The 17,967-nt window shown below is 42.9% G+C and overlaps 1 protein-coding gene across 2 annotated transcripts in view; it reads right to left on the reverse strand.

The window, feature by feature from the left end:
* Positions 1 to 17,967, reverse strand: part of Sertad2 (SERTA domain containing 2) — a 109,350-nt gene that overhangs the window by 22,744 nt on the left and 68,639 nt on the right. Inside the window, exon 1 of one of the 2 annotated variants that reach the window (XM_055629034.1) lies at positions 341 to 431. The exons of the other annotated variant lie outside the window; for it this stretch is intronic. The gene's annotated coding sequence lies outside the window, so the exon portion shown is untranslated. Of the gene's footprint in view, positions 1 to 340; positions 432 to 17,967 lie in introns of those variants that run through there. 2 annotated transcript variants of the gene reach the window in all.

The following is a 17,967-nucleotide window of genomic DNA, read 5'->3' on the forward strand; positions in this document are numbered from 1 at the left end:
AAGGGTGAAATAGGAGAGGAAGAAATAGGGCGCCCAAGCCGGAGGGCTACTGCTACCACTACTAACCCACACACATACTGGAAAACAGGCAGGCGACCGAGCGGGTGGTGACAAAGGCAGCAGCGCCCGTACGGTCCGTAGAGGAGCGCAACCACAAATATGACAGGCATTCGAGCTATTCGGCCACTTGGGCTGGTTGGCGGGAGGGTAGGGTCCACCATTGGCCCTTGGAGATGTCGGAATGGGGAGGAGGGGTCAAGGGCTTCATCTGGAGCTAGCTCCAGAAAAAGTTCGGCCTACGAAATGGGTCACCAAGGAGTACCTTTGGAGCCCGACAGACCTGAGTTGCGTCCTGTATGGAGACCAGCAGCCAACAGGAAGGAAACAGGCTTGGAGAAGATGGAGAACCAGAGGCGTCGTCCTCTCCCCCAAGTTTCACGATTATAGCCTTATCTTTCCCTTAAACATAAACAAAACAAACAAACAAAAAAAAATAAACAAAACCCGCACAATCCCAATGTTGGTAACTCCTCAAAGTTAGGGAGCTTTATATTGTCCTTAGTGAGTGCATTTGTCTAAGTTGTTCGAATTTAAGAGCACTAAGGAGCCAGGGACATTTATGTTTGCCTTAAAAACCACATGTACATTCTGCATGAAGATAGTACAGACGTAGTTCTGGCACCTTAAAGTTTTGGCGGCCACCCCAATCAATAATTTCTCCTTGGACCACTTTGCTGTTTAATGGTCCACTACACTAGTTGTATCTAGGGATAATAAAGCTTTAAGACCTAACATAAAGGTCTTAAGACAGACTTAGACCAACTCAAATCATTTTGTAATGATTTGTTACCAATCAAGTTGATGATCTTATCAAAATTAAACATGAGCTAGTACCAGGTGTAGGATCCCTACACTAGGTAGGCAAGGGCAGGCATATTTCTTAGTTCAAGGCCAGCCTGGTCTACATAGACAGTTCTAGGCCAGCCAGGAGGACTTCTCAGTGACCACTTGTCTCTAATGATTGTAATAATAATGTGGGCTTAAAATGCTAAAGGACAATGTCAGGCTCTATCAATAAGAAAAATAAAAAGGTTTTTTTTTTGTTTTGTTTTAGTGAATCCTTGGCATTATCAAACTCTTATACAGATTTTCCATGAGTTATCACCAATATCAAAAGCTAATTATATATCTCTTTGGCAAGTCATTATAATAGCATTTAAAATTGGCATCACATAAAGCATGCTCATGGCCCTATGAGGTCTTGCTCAGTTTATCCCTGGATGGCATAAAATTCTCAAATATCTTGCTAGAGAGCCAAGATCATTTTCATTTCTAGAGCTCTGCATTTGGAGACAACACTAACTACTCACAGCTCCCTAACCGCCCACTCACTTATACTTTCAGTGCTCACTTTAAGAAACAGCCATTGAAACAGAAGCTGCAATAATCTCTTCCTGTGATGTCTTTGTGGGAGGCCAGAGGTATTTAGTTCTGTTGAATTTAAAATGAATTGAAATTGTTATTCATGAATTGAAGTTAACAAAAAAGATATAAGATTTTATGACACTTGGATATTTCCTAACAAATGACCTCCCAAATACAGTGTTCCTGTACGAAAGAAAAAAGCCAAAATGAAAGCGACATCTTTGCGTGTCCACAGCACATGGTTGCCTGAAGTCTATGCTGTGTGTATGCTCAGTAAAACTTTGAGTCTGGAAAGCAGCCCAAGGTTACTTCTGGGGTGAGACACTGTCCAGTCATATTTTTGAAGGCTATTAAGCTCATCAGTGCACGAATTACACTTTCACTTTCCTAAATTTTAAAGCCTGCTGTATTTGCCCAATTAGTCCAAGTGTGATGTGGCAGCTTCAACAGCTGCCACTGTGTCCCAGCATCAGATCTGTCTGTCTGCTCCTTCTCCCCAGGCTAGGTTCCATTTAGGCAGGCACAGCAATCCAGCTAATTCTGCCTAGTCCCAGACATTCAAAGATAAAGGAAGGTTCTCCTGTACTTAAAAACAAAACCGAAAATCTTATGAGTAAACCATGTGTATGCCCTGGTCCTGTGGAGGCTGGAAAATGGTGTTGGATTCTCTGGAACTCGAGTAACAGAAAACTGTGAGCTGTCGTGGTGCTGGGAACCAAATTGGAGTCCTCCACAGAATTAACAAGTGCTCTTAACTGCTGCGCCATCTCTTTGGGGGCCCTTCCCTGAACTTTTGAAGTATCCAGGCTGACTGAAGCTTTTGTTTGTTTTTTGTTTGATTGTTTGTTCCTTGAGGCGGGGTCTCTAACTAGCCTTGCTAATCTTGGAACTATGTAGACCAGGTTGGCCTCAAACTCAAAGAGATCTGCCTGCCTCTGCTGGGATTAAAAGTTGTACACAACCATTCTGGGTCTGGTGTTTTTTTGTTTTTTTTTTTTTTTTGTTGTTGTTGTTTTTTTTTTTTTAAGAAAAATATTAGTTATTTCTACAGAATGATCAAGAAATGCTAAGTGAACCTATAAGTTTGGTTTATATATTTAAAAAGTCCATTTAAACTAATTTCAGTCTTAGGGCTTTATCAAGAATTCACAATTTCCCCATCACAATTTAGTCACATTTAACTATTAGGAACACATCTGTTGGCGGGAGAGGAAAAGCATTCCTTTTCCTCAGCGCAGAACTGTGACTGACGGCAAATTTTGAAAGCTGTGAAATGCTGAGCTCTTCGAGAGAGGCCCTTCTCTCACAGCAGAGTCAGGGGTACTAGTTTACAGTCCCTGCTTCTCCTTGGAAACTCTTGTGACCTTATGTTCTACAAAAGTACTGCACTGACTGAAGGGTGCTCTCAGCACTTAATTAGCATGGCCAAAGAAACAGCGCATTAATCAGATACATGAACCGTGGAGCAAAGACTATTTGTTTGTTTGTATCTATGCCTGAGGTTCTGAGTGGAGATGGGATGAGACCACTGAGCTATAACCCCAGTCTGAGGAAGAAAGACAGGCTTCAAAAATTTTACTCAGTTTTTCTTTCAACTTAATTCTACTCTAGATTTGAAGCTGAAATACTGGCAATCATTCATCTATCAGCATTCTTAGTCTTGGTTTTAAAGTCAAAAAGGACAAATGTTTCCATTATTAAACCACTGTATAGAATATACTGGGAAAAGATGAGACATCAACTGTAGCATACTAACAGAAAACTTGGGATAGATTTTGAAAATAGAATTCTGAAGTCACATCCCTTCTGTGGCCACCAGGGAATTCATATGGGATGTGAAGCTGACAAACAGCAAATCTCACAGACCACACAAACTAATCTACTTCTGCAAACTTCACTCTGCCTCTTCTACCTTGTCAGGCCTTTCCCTGCTCCTCCCTTAAGCCTCAATTCACACAAGCAGAGCTACAGTCCCAAGGTAGGTTTCTTTTCCAAAGGTTACCACACTGCTATAAACTGAGGTGTAATGGCTACCAGTTACATTCACATGCACTTCTACTGTTATTTTTTTTTTTTTTCGAGACAGGGTTTCTTTGTGTAGCCTTGGCTGTCCTGGACTCACTTTGTAGACCACGCTGGCCTCGAACTCCTACCTCTGTCTCCCTGGGTGCTGGGAGCACAGGTGTGTACCACCAAGCCCTGCTCGGCATTTCATTTTTTAATTAGAGATCTTAGGCCTTTTTCTTTTCTAAAAGTCTGACAAGAGTTCTAAATCCTAACACAGAACACAATCTTAAAGATAACATTTGGGAAAATAACAACAACAAAAAAACCAAAACATTACCCATTTCTTAATGTAGCAATGGCTGCTGGTCTCCACTCACTGGCTCCATATTGGGGGGAGGGGGGCTATGTACAAGGCACCGGATCCTTAGTAGGTAACTCTCTTCTCCCCTGCTCAGAACATTTGGATTCCACAGAATACCAACGAATGTCAGAAGGGGCCAGCCTCAGGCCCTTTCTTGTCCTGGCTGAGAGGGAGCTTCTTTACAGAGAGTCTGAAGATGTACAACTCCATCACTGAGCTACTACTGATTCATGACTTAAAATTTTAGTATGTGTATGAAGCACACATATATGGCCCACATGTGGAGGTCAGAGGACAACTTCTGGAAGTCTGTTTTCTCCTTTCACCGTGGGATCGTGGGGTCAAACTCAGATGTCCCAGGCTTGTCCAGCTAATACACCTACGCACTGAGCCATGTAGCCTAAAGCCCCATCTGTGACTTTTGAGTCTTGCTCTATTGTGCTACGGATCTCAGATCATGCACTCTGCTTTCTATCCAATGATTCTGGGTCTAGCTCCTCGGGCCCAGCACTGGGAGGCAGAATCAGATCCCTTGACATCGCTGAGCCTGCTTTTGCACCTGGCAAGAGTAGTACCTTGGACTCAAGTTTCTGGGGCTAGGAGTCTCAAAGGAAAATTCATTCTCGTTACACTCATGGAGGAATTTTAGGGCTGAAAATGAGATTAAGAAGGTGCTCGGCTTGTCTAGAGGAAAAATTTAAAAAGCTCATATTTACATGGTTATAAATGGAAGAAGAAATAGAAATGATAATAATGTGTTCTCTTCAGTAGCACATGTTCCTCAATCCTTCTCATGTCCAGATGATGACTCAGGCCATCGTCCGGGTTCAAAGTCGGAGAAAAGCAGGACATCTTCCAAGGCCTCTGACATGGACCCTTGACTCCACAGCACACTGCTAAGCCAGAAACTGCAGCCCAACCTAGCCTTACTTTAACCCACAGAATAAACAACCCCAAGCCACAGAACAAAAAAAGAAATAGTATCATCACACCTTCCAGCCTTCAGCTCACCTCCACTATGCTCATAAACCTCCGTCAGCAGCCTCCAGGACGGCATATGGCATAGGGAGGTGGTCACTAAGTGTGCTTGCTAAGTGCTGGAGGGACGAGTGGAGAAATGCAGGGGTAAACCTTTCTAAGTACACATTTATTAACAAGTGGATTCCAATATTTTACACAGCCTAGTCTCAAACTTGTGGATTCATGTATTTCTGCCACCTCAACCTCCCAAATAAGGAACTACGGGCCCATGCCACCATGGCTGATTCTTGCTATGTTCTCATTGTGTATCTATAAGTGTGTGTGTGTGTGTGTGTGTGTGTGTGTGAACAAAATACTCATGCAGTTTTTTGGAACTTTCAAAACCACAGATCACCAGTAGTATACTATTGTATTTATAATTACATTTTAGCATACTATACCATTCAACTATATGAGCCTAGTTAAAAACTACCTGGCACTTACAAAGTACTTTGAAAGTTCACCGATGCAGACTTTATGTGTGGGGAATGATGACCTTACCAGTAAACACCAATCTCCTCTACCAGTTCTACCACTCTGTACTTCCTTATGACGACTTTTCTCTCCAACTTACTCTAAGAGTGCCAATAAGTCTTTTCTTTATAAAGGATTACCCCCACACCCCAAACACACACACACACACACACACACACACACAGGGCAGGCGCAGCTCTCCATGTCTCCGCTGGGAGGAAAGGCACTCAGAAGGGCCCGATACCCAACTCTTCGACAGCTGGCACCAGGGACAGAGATGACCTCAGGACTGCCCAGCCTACCCTTCACAGCTGGTCTCTGGAAGGCAGAGGTGCTGAGCACCTCTGGTTTCTCCTCAGAAAGGAAAGCCAGAGTTAGGCATGGGGATCAACAGGGGAATGGCGTGTGCCAGAGACTGCATATCCCTTAGACCCAACCATAGCTATTAAATTTCTACTTTGTGAAGCTGAAAATTCAAGCCTTTAATGGAACGGTCTGCGGAAAAAAAACACATGCACAGGTAATATACGGCCCCATCCATTTTTATGTCTCGCTGGGGACAGAAGCCAGGGTCTCACACGCTCACAAGATAAGTTCCCTCCACTGAGCTATATCCCCTGCTCACTACTATCCTGTCTTTTGGTTTTAGATGTAGAATTGTTGTTGGTGACACAGGCCTTCAGCCAGCACCCACATTAATCCCAGCATTCTTTGTCCCAGCACTTGGCAGGAGCTACAGCAGGAGCATCTTCGTTAAGTTTGTGGTCTATGCGGTAAATGTAGGCTGGTGTGAGCTGTACAGAAACCCTATCTCAAAAATAACCACCACCTGTAAAACAAAACAAAACAAAACAAAACAAAAAAAAAAAACAAAAAAAAACCAATAACAATAAAAAACCATATTGCCAGAATGAAGGAGACTGTTTCAAAATTATCCAACATCTAGGCTTGGTAGCGCACACCTGTAATCCCAGCACTCTGGAGGCAGAAATAGGATGATCTGGAGGTCAAACCATCCTCAGCTATGAATTCAGGACCAGTTTGGGTTGGCTACATGAGACCCAAATAAAATAAAATAAAATGGGAACTCCAGTCTTTTGCTTGAAATTGCACGTTTTTAATTTATAGGGGTTTTCTTTTGTTTTGTTTTTGTTCCTTTGAACTCCAGAAACACATAAAATCAACTAGAGAGAAAGCAAAGCTTATAAGTCAGACACCAATACCATATTATGGTCACCGAATAGCGGGACACTTTTTACATGTATGTTTTAAATAGTGAGCAAAAAATTTAATCATGATAAAGAGTACCTGTTTCAAAACTGTTTTTGTTTGTTTTAGAAATTTTGCTTAGATTTTAAAACATTTCTTCAATGGAAAATATCAGAAAAACTCTTTAGGGAGTTTCTCCAATGATCTCTATGCAGCTTTAACTTTTAGAAAGAAGTTGAGAGGGAAACAAACGGCAGCAGACCTGAGGCCACCGTCTACAACACCACTGCTGCCGGCACCCGCACACAGACACACGCTATCACCCTGCACTTGTTACTTTTATGGAGGTGAACAATGTAGCCTGGTCAAACTCAAAGCGGTATTAACTTCTCTATTTCACTTGTTTTGAGTGGGCACTTGCGGAGGCCAGAGGAGAGCTTCTGAGGGTCAGTGCTGCCCTCCCACCACGTGGACTCTGGGCTTGACAACAAGTGCCTTTACCTGCTGCGCCATCTCCCTGGCCCAAATTCAAAGCTTCTTGATGTAAGACATACATAGAACTGTTCCACTAACAAGCAAAGTATACTCAAAACCTCTCTAGGTGGATATGTAATTTGTAAGTGTGTCACTGTCTACTAGGTCAGCTCCAATAAAACACGAAATGAAGAAAAAAAGGAAGGAAGTTAGTTGGTTGGCTGGTTAAGTCAAAAAGTTCACTTACAAGTCACACACACATAACAAGTCACACACACATACACACACAATTTTCTTGAGAGGCCAGGATTCAGCTGGGTTAATGTCAATGGCGATGCAAGCTTGCAATCCCAGCAGTGAGGAGAGTGAGGCAGGAGGACTGAAAGTTCGAGACCAGTCTGGGAAAGTAGCATTTGTGAGACTAACCTTGTTAAGTCCAACACCATTTCCATTTCTGTTTACCTTCTTCAAGAAGTTAAGGCCAGGCCAGGTGGTGGCTCACACTTTAGATCCCAGCACTTGGAAGGCAGAGTCAGAGACCTCTGAATTTGAAGTCAGCCTGCTTTACACAATGAGTTCCAGGCCAGCCAGAGCTACACGATGAGATCCTGTCTGTCTTTATTTGTTTTTTGTTTTTTTCTGAAACAAAAGTTTCTCTTTGTGTAGCCCCGGCTGCTATCTTGCTTTGTATACCAAGCTGGCCTTGAATTCAGAGATCCACCTGCCTTTGCCTCCCAAGTGCTGGGATCAAAGGTGTATGCCACCAGGATCTGGTGAGATCCCATCTTCAAAAACTTTTTCAAAAAGGAAATTAAAGCCTAAATTACAGAGAATATTAGAAAAATCTTTAATAATCTAGTATTCATCTTTAATCCACTCTGGACATTATGTTTTCTAGTTTTAATGATGAAAATTAATAGCTATGATGATTAAAAAAAACCCTAGATTTACTATTTTTTTCATATTATAGCCAGAAATGAAAAGTTAAGAGAAAAGAATGCCTTTCCCAAATTATCAGAAGAAAAGACCCATAAGGTAGACCCATGCCATTTAATGGACCTTACCCTATACAAAGGCTAATGCTCCCTTAAGCCCATGAGAACGATAAATTCACACCAATTTAACCCCCAGTTTGCAGCCTGAGGGGCTGGCATAACCTGTGAGGCCCTGGGCTTATTATACCTAGCACCAAACACTGATTTTTTGTTTCCAGGTTTGCATTGGAATGTGGCTCAGTGGGTAGAGACTTACTTAACAGGAAGCCAAGAGCTGCTTTGCAACTGGACGCAGTGAAGAAATTCGCAGGAGAAAGGCCCGACTACTCCCCTTCAGCCTCTGCTGGGCCCGGCTGGTACCACCCGCCTCTCCACCACCACAGCCGCGTTTGTGTGGCCTTCCACCAGGCTGCCAGCTCCCACAGTTTTCTGGAGGCTCTACCCCAGCAGCACCACTTCCTCCCTGCTTCCACTTTGGACATAAGGCCAGGGACCGTTTCCTGTTATCACTGATGTTCCACATCTCCACTGCCCTGTCTCTGTAAAGTCCCTTCATTAACAGGAGCTACTCAAAGCACAAACTAAAGAGAAAATAATCAACAACTTCGATTACACTGACAGTTAAGTATCTGTTAAACAAAAGATAACTCTTAACAAATTAGAGGCTAGAGATGATCAAATAACATGTGAGGGCCACACACTCATCAAAGGTTACTCAGAAACTGTAAGGAATTCTTGCATTAGCTTATTTGTTTATTTGTTTATTTGTTTTGTTGAGACAGGGTCTCCCCCGGCTGTCATGGAACTTACTATGGAGACCAGCTGGCTTTGAATGCAGAAAACCACCTGCATCTGCCTCCCTAGTGCTGGCCTTAAAAAAATTAAAAAAAAAAAAGAAAGAAAAAAGAAAAATGGATAAAACAGAAAATAAAATGTCTAATAAACACGCGAAAGTTATCAACTCCAATAAAATGACAATACAAATTATAAAAGATGTCTTAGCTTTAAAATTAGTAAAAACCTAATCTGATAAACGATTCAGGGGAAAAAAAAAAGAAATCTCAGAACTGAGGAGACCACTCAGAGGGGAAAGCACAGACTTGTGTTCAGATTCCCAAAATAACCTGGTGTGAAGGTACCCTCTGTTTTCCTGTAGCCCCAGCACTGGGGAGCCTCTAGACATGAGGGTCCCTAGGTCCCAGAGGGACAGCTAGTTTAGACAAAACCGAGCTCCAGGTTCAGCGTGGAACTTTCTCAAGAAATAAGGTGGAGCCAGGCGTAGTGGCAGGCTCCCTTAATCCCAGCACTCTGGAGGCAGAGGCAGATGGATCTCAATGAGTCCGAGGCAGCCTGGCCTACATCGTGAGCTCTAAGACAGCCAGGGCAACCAAGTGAGACCCTGGCTTAAAAGAAAAAAATAATAATAATAAGGTTGAGGGGTGTGGGGAGGTGAGCTGGTAGATAAAGCACTTGCTACACAGTGTGAGGAGCAGAGTCTGAGCAGGTGTCAGAGTCACCTATAATCCCAGCGCTCGAAGGCCGAGGTGGTGACTATCCAGGGCAGGCTGCTAGCTAGAACAGTTACACCGGAAAGCCCTGAGGTGCGTGACAGGCCCTGTCCCAATGTAAAAATTAGAACGTGATCAAGCAGGAGAGTAAATATCAACTTCAGGCCTCCACACACCCACACGTGCACCCCACACGGGAGCAGATGCACGCCACACATACATACGCACGTAAATACATATGGTAGAGATGTGACTGGGGACATTCTAGTGCTAACCTGCACACACATGCGCACACATTTTAAGGAGGAACTCTAACAAATCCTTAATGCTTTTAAAAGTGGGCATGGTCATTTTGGAAGCAATTTGAAATGACCCAGTTATAAGCTGAGGGGCACACTCATACCTACCAACAAGCAAGCCTTTCTTACCTGGGTTCAACAGAAAAATTAGTCCTATAGAAAATGATTTAGAAATCATACCCTCGGGTCTCCAGAGGATGGTACAAAACCTGAGATGTTCTAGCAAATATTTAGCTACAAGATCCATACCATGATGGATCCCTTATGGTATTGGGGCTTCCTTCTCTTGAATTCTAGACAGAAGGGCTGTCAGAGTCCCTCACCATGGAGCCACAGAGAAAGAATGGTACACTGCTTATAATGGCAAACACCTAAGACAACAGCAAGGCTCCTCAAGATGAGGACAAATCAATACACCTGAAAACTACAATAGTTTCAAAGAACTAATATATTAACTAATGTATTAACATACAGGCAACTGGCAAAAATAGCTCAAGCAGGTTGTAAGACACAACGATATAACAGCACTTATGTAAAGATTGTAAAACAAGCAGGAGTGTTGGTCCATGCCTTTAGTCCAAACACTGGGAGGTGAGGGACATGAGTGTCTGTGAGCTTAAGGCCAGTCTGGTGCACACAGTGAGTTCCAGGCCAGCCAGGGGTGCAGTGAGACCCTGTCTCAAAACATGCAAAGCATGTTATACATTGTTTTACAAGTACATTTATGGGAACCATACAAACTACAGGACAGATAATAAAGTTCATGAAAGCAGCATTCACTGTAAGGGGAGGAGCATGATGGAATTGTGGAGAGACAAAGCTAGAGAGTTTAGTTTCTTATAAAAACATCAAAACCAAATAAGTGCGTCATAATTTTAAAAAAAATCTAATTTACTGTTTCAGAATTTACCAGGTAAAAAAATTAATTTTCTTTGCTTTCTTCCTTATGAATCCCATGATGCAGAACATTTTTATCTCCAATGTCTGTTAAACAAACAAACAAACAAACAACGGGACAAGGGGCTAGAGAGAAGCCTTGGGGTTAAGAGCACGAGTTACTGTCACAGAAGAGCCAGGCTCAGTTCCAAGCATCCACGTGATGCTTCACAATTATCTTTAACTCCAGCTCCAGGGGACCCAATGCCCTCTCTGACCTCCAGACGTCCCGGCACACATGTCGTGCACAGACACACGTGCACGCAAACATGCATGCATGTCAGATAAAATGAGAAATACTGGACATATGTACCTTATGCCCCATGACTTCAGTAGCAATTTATTCCCTTATTACCTACATTGAAAGTATAATTATATTCCTAACAAAGGGCTGAGCAGGAGGCATGGTATCATATGTTCACAATCTGAGAACCTCAGAGTTAGAGACAAAAGGGTGCCAAGTTCAAGGTCTGGCTCCATAGTGAAGCCCTGAATCAAACTGAGTAACTGCAAAGCTCAATGGCAAGCTAAAGTAACCTGGCTCTTAAGGAGAAGGCTGTGTGGCCACGCTCACAGCTGTGTTTGGGCATATTTCTTGATTGCTAGCTGAGGTCTACCATGACAGAAAGATTACAAGCTTCCTAACAAAATATGAAGGCCATTTGCTTACCTCCTCAAAATGCCAAAGAACTTATTTAGTACATACATTTATGATTATTATTTGTTGTTGTTATTTTTTGGTCCTGCAACTGGACTAGGGGCCATATAAATGCTAGGCAAGCACTTTACCTGCGGGTCCATACCTTGGTCACCTACTATCTTTTAAACCGTAGTATGGAGACAGTCTTGCCAAACTGTCCAGGCTGGCCTATCCTCTTGCCTCGGACTCTAGAGTGGCTGGGATTACAGGTACGAAGCACTAGATCCAATTTCTTGTTTTAAATGGAAACTAATTTTCCCTCTACCTTCCCTCTACCTCCACCCCCACCCCAAAATATCTTTCCCAGAGATGTTCAGGTGGCCACAGACCACAATACCAGACTCTGGCTCCTTCTTGGTGCACATTGCTAACTGATCTTGCTGTTTGTGGACACCATGTTGTCATAGGGAATGAGTAGTGTGACTCCTTTTCAAAGAGACTGTCTTAAAACAAGCCTACGCTTTAAGTACACACTTCTCTGCAAGCTAGCAGGCATTCTGAAGCTAGGTGGTTCTAAATAAAGAACTCTAGTCAACAACAGGAAATAACTCCCACAGAAAAAAGGGGCAGAATACAAACTCTCACCAACTCTTGCACACAGTTCACAACAGCCTTTTGTTCGTTGCACATTATGCCTGAAATCACTACTTTTCAGAGCGTGTTGAGGCCTTTGCAGAGCTACTAGACATTTCTTATTCTCTTGCTGGTGTCCTTGGTTTCTTCCCTCTGAGGAAGTGAACTTAGAAAAATTTCTGTGAGACAACAGGCCAGAAAGCACAGTGATGTTGTCTCATGTTGTTGCTTTGTCATAATGGGGCTTCTCAAAAAAATTTTTTTGCTTTTCTTTTTCCTTAAAAATTTACTTTTCACCAGGCATAGTGGTATACACTTTTTGCTGGCTAATTTTGTCTCAACTTGACACAAGTCAGAGTCACCTAAGAGGAAGACCTTGTTGAGAAAATGCCTCCATATGATCAGGCTGTACACAAGCCTGTAGGACAGTTTTAAAATTAGTGATCCATGGGGGAGGGTCCAGCCAATGGTGGATGGAGCCATCCCTAGGCTGGTGGTCCTGGGTTCTGTAAGAGAGAGGCTGGGCAATCAGGGAGTTATCCAAGCCAGTAAGCAGCCTCTGCACCGGCTCCTGCCTCCAGGTTCCTGCCCTGTTTGAGATCCTGTCCTGGCTTCCTACAGTGATGGACTATGCTGTGGAAGTGTAAGGCAAATAAACCCTTTCCTCCCCTCCTGTTTTTGGGTTATGGTGTTTCATGGCTACAATAGGAACTATAACTATGATACACTTGTGATCCTATGGCCTGGGAGGCTAAGGCAGGAGGATTAGAAGTTCAGGCCCAGCTAGGCCTACAAGTGGAGAAAATGTCTCAAAACCTACCAACAAACAGCAAAACCGTCTATTTCCCATCCAATATATATGACAACACACACACATGTTTTAAGGGAACACATTAACCTGAAGCGTTTGTTTCTGTCTTTCTAATAAGGACACATCATTTATCAGCCCATAAAAATCTAGTTTGATGGGTTATAAGCATGTTTATCACTGACACGTCAACAAGCAACTAGAAGACTCTTTACTATTCTTCCCAAGGTGTCTATCTTCAGCCGTAAGTGAAAGAGGGAAACTCAGACTTCAAGCCAACCAAACAGAAATACACCTAGATAGTGCTTTTCTTTTTCTTTTCCTTCTGCCACCAAACTGCGATGCTAACCACAGTATGAGCCCCTCCCTCCTGACTGGTAGCTAATGCAGACCAGCATTTCTTACGGCCCTTGAACACTCAGTCTCGCCCTCTTCTACTAGCCCCTCTAGCAGCCAACAAACGTATTCAACAAACGTATTCAGTGGGGCTCTATCTTCTCTTAAAACAAGGAGGTGTCCTCTCCCACATTCATGCTGTACCTCAATGGGCACAGGTGGCTCTTCCTATCTTTACCCTACAGAGCTTTAGTCTGTCTCCTGCTCCAAAACAACTGTCTTTGCCACCTTAGAAACAGGGTCAAGGTATCTTTTTTTGTTTGTTTGTTTGTTTGTTTTTCAAGGTATCTTTTAAATGTCATGACACCTTCTCATCTGCAGCTGCTGCCACTGCCCACCTCCCACTGGCTGTTGAACTATAGTCTCCCAGCTCTTCCCCCTTTGCCTACCTGCAGTTCGATTTGCTGTTTCCTCTTCCTCCAGCTTTGTCATACACCTACAGCTCTAGCCATTTCCCCCTGGGCTGCAGTTCAAACCCAGGCCACTGTGCACACTGGGCAAATGCTCTACCTCTGAGCTATCACCAGCACCTAGAATTAAAACAAAACAAAATCACCCCCCCCCCCCATCATGTCTGGCTGCAATCTGGGGTCAGAAGGCAGCGTGTGCTGGGAGTGGGAGTAAGTGGTAGGGATGGTTGGCCAGGCTACCTCTGTGTAAGGAAAACCGTCACCAGGCAGTGTGCTCAATCTCAGGGCACTTATATACTAACCTCTGAGTTTTTTGTCTTTCTTTTTTAATGTGGGAAGAGCACACAAACATCCCAGTTCATTCCTGGCATATGCTTATTAACCTGCCATAATTATTAATAGCATCCTGTTCCAATCTCAAAAGGGTGCTGCTCCTTTGAATGGTAACAGTATATAATGTCCCTATTGATATTCCCTCCCATATTGGATATCTCCACTGGTTCTCATGAAGACATCCCCAAATCAGCACATCTACAATTGGCCAGGGAGATGGTGAGATGACTCAGGAGGTAAAAAGGTGCTTACCACCAAGCCTGATGGCCGCAGTTCAATCCCTGAGATCCGACAAGTTGTCCTCTGACCTCTAAACACACACACACACACACACACACACACACACACACACACACACACACGCATGCAATGCCTTGCTCCCATTCCTAATTAAATACGTGCTAACTAAATGAAACTGGCCTAGTCATCTCCTCCTTAAATTTGTCTCTTTTTATGTCCCACAAACAGCTAAGCCACCAATAACCACTTGGTTTCTGTGGAAATTGGGATTTTGGAGAATCACCCTCTCCTCCTCACACTCACCCAGGCACAAATTTCTGTCAAAGTTTTCTCTTTCTGTTTTCCAAAGATGCCCTAGTTCTTGCATCACAACCTCAGTCAAGCCCCAAATTTGTCTTTCACGTTGGTCACTGCAAAATCTATTTCCAAATTTCTAGTCTTGAATATTTTCCTCTAATCCATTCATATAAAAAAAAAAAACTATCTGACGGTAGCATGGTAGCTACTAGACCTGTGGAAAGAAGGGGAGGACTGAGGATACAGGTCAGCAGAAAGGCTCTTGCCTGAGGCCTGGGGTTTAATTCCCAGTACTACCAGCATGACAACCAACTGATGCTTCTACGTGGCTCTCAGAGAAGACTAACCCACAGTGATACAGTAGGTCACGTGCTGACTGAAACATGTACAAGTTAAGAGTCAGCACAAACGAGAGGCCACAGAGCCGGGGACAGTGAGGAAGCGCACACTGAGAAGGCAATCAATTTTAGGGCAGTCAGCCAAGGGCACTGATCAAGGTCACTCCAGGCAGATGAAGCAGCTTGAGCCAAGACAGGTTAAAAAGCCACAATACAGGATGCTGGCGTGTACTCGTGTGGTTAAATTCCAGGAGAGAATGGAGATGCAGAAGATCAAAGAGAACAGTAGAAGGCCATGGGGAGTCAGAAAGAGATTTTCTATGGAAGAATGGCAAGAGGGCATTAAATCTATAACTATTCCTAAACTTGACAGAATGATCTTAAGAGTTTATTTAGAACCAACAGCTGAGGGAGAAATCTATGTTTCTCAGCCATGTAGCTCTGGCTGTCCTAGAATTTAACGTGTAGACCAGACTGGTGTAGCGCTCACAGCAATCCTCCTGCCTCTGCCTCTGTAGTGCTGGGATTACAGGCATGTGCCATCACACCTGTTTTGAAATAACTAAAAACATTTTTAAAAATTTATTTATTGTGATTTTCTGTGTATGAGTTTTTGGCCTGCATGTGCACCCTGAGTTTGTGCCTGGTGCCCGCAGAGGTCAGAAGAAGGCATCAGATCTCCTAGAACTGCAGTGGCAATGGTGGAGAGCTAGCATGTAGGTGCTGGGAACGGAACCCAGAATAGCAAGTGCTCTTAACTGCTGAGTCATCTCTCCAGCTTCTTAAAAACTTTTTTTTTTAAAGGAGTCCAAATCATATTTTAAAACTAAATTAATTAAGGGTTGGGTTCTAGCGTCTAAAAAAAAGAATCTTTATTGAATACTTGAAACAGCCCTATCAACTAGAGTCTTAGTATTTTCAAGAAGGTGCTATTGATGGCACGGGACACTGTGGCCAAAGGAGGAACCTGAATGTGGCCTTCTGTTCCACACACCAAGCAACACTCCACCACAGACTGACTAACATTAAAAAAAATCACAAGCATAAGAAAAACCGAAAGATACCACAGATGAATAGTTGATTTTAGAACTACTGACTACAATAGTTAAAATGACTACAACAAAAAAAAATTAAATTTATAGTTGGGTACAGCACACACCTTTGATCCCAGCATTCAGGAGGCAGAGGCAGACAGATCTCAGTGAGTTCAAGGCCAGCCTGGTCTACAAAGCAAGTCCAGAACAGCCAAGGCTATATACAGAGAAGTCCTGTTTCGAAAAACAAACAAAAAATTTAGTTTAAACAATTACAAGAAAAACTGAAAAAAAAATTACAAACTTGGAGTAATATTTGTAACAGAGACAAAAAAAAAAAAAAAGAATAGCCTAAAGTTTCTATAAATTATTTAGAAAAACATCAGCACTAAATTAGAAAAACATTGAAATCAGGTTGCCATTAGAAGAACAGAAGCTAAATATCATAATAATACAAATGCTTCTAATAAAAGCCATACAAATCTAAAATAAATAGAATTTCCATAAACCAAGCTGGCTGAGGTTGTTTATAATCGGTGAGGATTCTTCACCAACTGTAAAGAGGACAGGCAAAATAGGGCTTTGGTCATGTGTATTAAGACCTTTTTAAATGTTTGTATCTGTAATGCAGGCATTTCACTTCTAGCAATTCGTCCTACTATATTAATCAGATCTCTGCATATACTCAACCAATATGTATTTAATGCCCACTCTATGTCCTAGGTCATAGAAGCCAGGGACGTGAAAAAACTAGAATAAAGCTAAAACAGGGCATTTGAGTCAGGATGTGCTGGGAGTGAGTACAGGCCATGCAACTCTCAGGCAGAAGGGTTTGAAGAGAGAACAGCAAATGTAAGCTGGACTTGTGAACAGGAGTATATGGAGATGGAAGTGAGGGTGCTAGGTTTGGTTAACATGGGGGGGGGGGAGGGCCTGGGCAGTGCAGAGCTTCCCAGAAGCTGTGGAGGACCCCGTAAGTCAATGAAATGACTGCCTTTTACCCCCAGGTCACACGTGAAGCAATTCTTGCAATAACCTATCACTTAACTAAGTGTTCTCAATACAGGGTCTGGTGATCCTATGACCCAGACTTACTCTCTTTAGTTCTGGAGGCCAGACGTCTAAAATTAAGGTGTTAAGAAGGCAGCCTGTCTTCTATTTCTTTGTCTTTTCTAACACTGAGGGGCTGCCTGCATTCCTAGGCTCCCGTCCATTTCCCGAAGCTTCAAAGCTCATTGCTCCAACCACTACTTATTCCATTTCCTCTGCCTTCTCTTTACAAATACCCTCATGACTACAGATGCACACTTAGATAATCTACAGTGCCTTGTCTCAAGAACTTTAACCTAATCGCACTGGGTAGGTTCCTTTCCATGTACAGTAACACAAAGAGTATTGCTCCAACCATCATACCAGCCAATTATGAGACCACTGAATCCTTCGTCTAAGGCGCCGTTTACTGGTTTTCTGTAACATGTGGGAAGAGGCAGCATAGTAAACCAGTGGTCAGAAAAGCTTAGCTAGGTGACCCCCAGTGAAAGCAGAGGTGGACAATAGAAAAATGTGGAGGAAGGTCTGGGAAAGTGATGATCTTTTCCAAATATATACCTTTCTGTATCCTGCCCAGACCACAGAATTAGGATATTCAGGCATAGGTACCAGGCACATACGGGTGGGCAAACCTCCCTAGGAGATTTGTAACCTCTAAGATTCAACTACGCCTTAGTTTTCTTATCTCAAAAGTATAATAATAAATGTCCCACCAATCTCTCAGGATCATGAGAAATCAAAGTAAGTGATATATGTGGAAACATTTTATGAAGGATATATATCACTGTTGATCATTAAAAGAAACTGAGGCAGACAGGAAATAGCAGTGGTGGACAAACAGTTCATTCTGAGACTCAAGTTTCTCAGAACTTACAAAGCAAGCACAACAATACTCTTGAGAGAGAAAAGCATCACAATGCACCATGTTCTGCTCCACACACAGGTGTGTATTCCCCGCCCAGTTACTCTGAATTTTCTTTCTTTTTTTTTTTTTTTACACAGGGTATAGCCTCGGCTGTCCTGGAACTCACTCTGTAGAGCAGGCCGGCCTTGAACTCAGAGATCCTCCTGCCTCTGCCT

This window comes from Psammomys obesus, unplaced genomic scaffold (genome assembly GCF_907164565.1).
Source record: "Psammomys obesus unplaced genomic scaffold, mPsaObe1.curated_primary_1811, whole genome shotgun sequence".
Classification (NCBI taxonomy): Eukaryota; Metazoa; Chordata; class Mammalia; order Rodentia; family Muridae; genus Psammomys; species Psammomys obesus.